This window comes from Trichechus manatus, unplaced genomic scaffold, assembly GCF_000243295.1.
Source record: "Trichechus manatus latirostris isolate Lorelei unplaced genomic scaffold, TriManLat1.0 scaffold00198, whole genome shotgun sequence".
In the NCBI taxonomy this organism is placed as follows: domain Eukaryota; kingdom Metazoa; phylum Chordata; class Mammalia; order Sirenia; family Trichechidae; genus Trichechus; species Trichechus manatus.
The window spans coordinates 3,135,993-3,140,672 of NW_004444134.1; the positions used below are offsets into that span (position 1 = coordinate 3,135,993).

A 4,680-nucleotide genomic window follows, 5' to 3' on the forward strand; every position below is an offset into this window, starting at 1 on the left:
AAAATCCACCATAAAGGATAAGGAAGGACAGTATATAATGATTAAAGGGTCAGTACACCAGGAGGACATAATTACAATATTTATGCACCCAATGACAGGGATCCAAAATACATAAACTCTAACAGTACTGAAAAGAGAGAGAGACAGCTCTACAACAGTCGTAGGAGCCTTCAACACACCAGTTTCGGTGAAGGATAGAACATCCAGAAAGCAGTTCAGCAGAGACACAGAAGAGCTAAATGCTACAATCAACCAACTTGATCGCATAGACATATACCGAATACTCCACCCAACATCAGCCAAGTATACTTTCTTTTCTAACACACATGGAACATTCTCCAGAACTGACCACATATTAGGCCATATAGCAAGCCTTAACAAAATCTGCAGCATTGAAATATTACAGAGCATCTTTTCTGACCATAAAGCCATAAAAGAAGAAATCAACAACAGAAAAAGCAAGGAAAAAAAAAATCAAACACGTGGAAACTGAGCAACACCTTGTTCAAAAACGACTAGGTTATAGAATAAATTGGGGATGGAATAAAGAAAGTCATAGAATCAAACGAGAATGAAAACACATCATACCAGAACATTGGGGACACAGCAAAAGCAGTGCTCAGAGGTCAATTTATAGCAATAAATGCACACATCCAAAATGAAGAAAGGGTAAAACTCAAAACATTAACCCTACGACTAGAACACACAGAAAGAGAGCAACAAAAGAAGCTGTCAGGCGCCAGAAGAAAGGAAATAATAAGAATTACAGCAAAATTAAATGAAATAGAGAATAAAAAACAATTAAAAGAGTTAACAAGACCAAAAGCTGTTCTTTCAAAAGATCAACAAAATTGATAAACCACTGGCCAAACTAACAAAAGAAAAACAGGAGAGGAAGTAGATAAACCGTATAAGAAATGAGATGGGTGATATCACAACAGACCCAACTGAAATGAAAAGAATTATAATAGAATACCTATGAAATACTGTACTCTAACAAATTTGAAAACCTAGAGGAAACGGACAAATTTCTAGAAACTCACTACCTACCTAAACTAACATAAACAGACGTAGAACAACCAAATAAACCCATAACAAGGGATTGAAAAGGTAACTTAAAACCTCCCAATAAAAAAAAAAAACCCTGGCCTGGATGGCTTCACCGGAGTATTCTACCAAACTTTCAGAGAAGAGTTAACACCACTATTACCAATATTTCAGAGCATACAAAAGGATGGAATACTCCCAAACTCATTCTACGAAGCCAGCATAACCCTGATAACAAAACTAGGTAAAGACACCATGAAAAAAGAAAATTACAGACCAATATGCCTCATGAACATTGACAAAAAAATCCTCATCAAAATTCTAGCCAATAGAATTCAGCAACATAGAAAAAAAAAATTCACCATTATAAAGTAGGATTTATACCAGGTATGCAGGGATGTTTCAACATTAGAAAAAAAAATCAATGTAATCTATCACATAAATAAAAGACAAGAAACAAATGATCTTATCAATCTATGCAGAAAAAGGCATTTGACAAAGTCCAACACGCAATCATGATAAAAACTCTCAACAAAATAAGAATAGAAGGTAAATTCCTCAATATACTTGAGGGCATTTATACAAAGCCAACAGCCAACATCATCCTAAATGGAAAGACTTTGAAAGCATTCCCCCTGAGAACCGGAACCACACAAGGATGCCCTTTATCACCACTGGTATTCAACACTGTGCTGGAGGTCCTTTTTACTCTTTTGGTGAAGTCTTTTGAAGAGCATAGGTGTTTGATTTTTAGAAGATCCCAGCTATCTAGCTTATCTTCTGGGGTTTGTGTGTTGATGGTTATGGTTTGTATCCTGTTAATGCTGTGTATTAGGGCCTATAGCATTAGTCCTATTTTTCCTTCTATGAACTTTACAGTTTTTGGCTTTATATTTAAGTCTTTGACTCGTTTTGAATTAATTTCTTTGTATGGTGTCAGTTATGGGTCCTGTTTCATTTTCTTGCAGACGGACATCCAGTTTTGCCAGGACCATTTGTTAAAAAGGCTGTCTTTTCCCCATTTGATGGACTTTGGGCCCTTGTCGAAGATCAGGTGACTGCAGGTGGATGGATTTACATATGGGTTCTCAATTCTCTTCCATTAGTCAATGTATCTGTCGTTGTACCAGGATGTTCTGACTACCATAAGCTGTATAGTAGGTTCTGAGGTCAGGTAGTAGGAGTCCGCCTACTTTATTATTCTTCTTCAGTAATGCTTTACTTATTCAGGGCTTCTTCCCTTTCCATATAAAGTTAATGATTGGTTTTTCCATCTCTCTGAAGAATGTTGTTGGTATTTGGCTCAAGACTGCATTGTATTTGTATATTGCTTTGTGTAGAATTGTCATGTTCACTATGTTGAGTCTACCTATCCATGAGCATGGTATGTTTTTCCATTTATGTAAATCCCTTTGGGTTTCTTGAAATAGTATTTTGTAGTTTTCTTTGTATAGGTCTTTTACAACCCTGGTTATATTTATTCCTAAGTATTTTATTTTTTTAGGGGCTATTATAACTGGTATTGTTTTCCTGATTTCCTTTTCATCGTTCTCCTTATTGGTGTATAGGAATACAACTGATTTTGTATGTTTATCTTGTATCCTGCTACTCTGCTGAATTTTTCTGTTAATTCCAGTAGTTTTCTCGTGGAGTCTTTAGGGTTTTCCACATATAGTATCATATCATCCACAAACAGGGACAGTTTAACTTCTTCATTACCAATTTGGATGTCCTTTCTTTCTTTTTCTTGCATCATTGCTCTAGCTAGAACTTACAGCACAATGTTAAATAAGAGTGGTGATAAAGGGCATCCATGTCTTGTTCCTGTTCTCAAGTGGAATGTTTTCAGCCTCTCTCCATAACAAATGATGTTGGCTATTGGTTTTGCATAGATGCCCTTTATTATGTTGAGAAATTTCCCTTCTATATCTATTTGATTGAGAGTTTTTATCAGGAATGGGTGGGTGTCGGACTTTGTCGAATGCCTTTTCTGCATCAATTGAGTTGATCATGTGATTCTTTTCTTTCCTTTATGTGGTGGATTACGTTGATTGATTTTCTAATGTTGAACCATCCTTGCATACCTGGTATGAATCCTACTTGGTCGTGGTGTATTATTTTTTTGATCTGATGCTGAATTCTACTGACTAGAATTTTGTTGAGAATTTTTGCATCTATATTCATGAGAGATATTGGTCTGTAATTTTCTTTTTTTGTGGCATTTTTGCCTGGTTTTGGTATCAGGGTTATGCTGGCTTCATAGAATGAATTCAGAAGTGTTGCTTCATTTTCTATGCTCTGAAATAGCTTGAGTAGTACTGTCCACCAGCATTTTTCAATGAGATGGAAAAACAAATCACCAACTTCATACGGAAAGGGAAGAGGCCCTGAATAATTAAAGCATTACTTAAGAAGAAGAACAAAGTGGTAGCCTTCACACTACCTTATTTTAGAACCTATTATACCTCCATAGTAGTCAAAACAGCCTGGTACTGGTACAACAACAGATACATAGACCAGTGGAACAGAATTGAGAATCCAGACATAAATTCATCTGCCTATGAGCAGCTGATATTTGACAAAGGCCTGAAGTCCATTAACTGGGGAAAATACAGTCTCTAACAAATGGTGCTGGCATAACTGGATATTCATATGCAAAAAAACTGAAACAAGACCCATACCTCACACCATGCACAAAAAATAACTCAAAATGGATCACAGACTTAAATATAAATTCAAAAACAATAAAGATCATGGAAGAAAAAACAGGGACAATGCTAGGAGCCCTAATTCAGGGGATAAGCAGAATACGAACCATAAGTAACTATGCACAAGGACCAGATGAGAGACCAGATAAATGGGAGCTCCTAAAAATCAAACACTTAGGCTCATCAAAAGACTTCACCAAAAGAGTAAAAAGACAACATACAGAATGGGAAAAAATGTTTGGTTATGACAAATCCGATCAGCATCTAATCTCCAAAATCTACAGGATACTGCAAAAACCTCAACAACAAAAAGGCAAACAACCCAGTTAAAAGATGGGGAAAGGATATGAACAGGCACTTTACAAAAGAAGATATTCAGGTGGCTAACAGACACATGAAGAAATGCTCACAATCATTAGCTATTACAGAAATGCAGATCAAAACAACATTAATCCAAAAAACACAAAATAACAAATGCTGGAGAGGTTGTGGAGAGACTGAAACACTTATACACTGTTGGTGGGAATGTAAAATGGTACAACCACTTTGGAAATCAATTTGGCGTTTCCTTAAAAAGCTAGAAATAGAAGTACCATGCTATCCATCTATCCCGGTCCTTGGAATATATCCTAGAGAAACAAGAGCTGTCACATGAATAGATATATGCACACCCATGTTGATCACAGCACTGTTCACAACAGCAACAAGACGGAGGCAACCTAGGTGCCCATCAATGGACGAATGGATAAACAAACTATGGTATACCCACAAAATGGAATACTACGCCAACAATAAAGAACAATGATGAAGCTGTGAAGCATCGTATAACATGGTGGAAGCTGGAACTTAGTATGCTGAATGAATTTAGTCAGTCACAGAAGGGCAAATACTATATAAGGCCACTATTATAAGAACTCAAGAAAAG

General features: G+C 36.3%; 1 protein-coding gene across 1 annotated transcript in view; it reads right to left on the minus strand.

Moving 5' to 3' along the window:
• GMDS (GDP-mannose 4,6-dehydratase) overlaps positions 1-4,680 on the minus strand; it is a 787,322-nt gene that overhangs the window by 490,654 nt on the left and 291,988 nt on the right. The window lies entirely within an intron of this gene.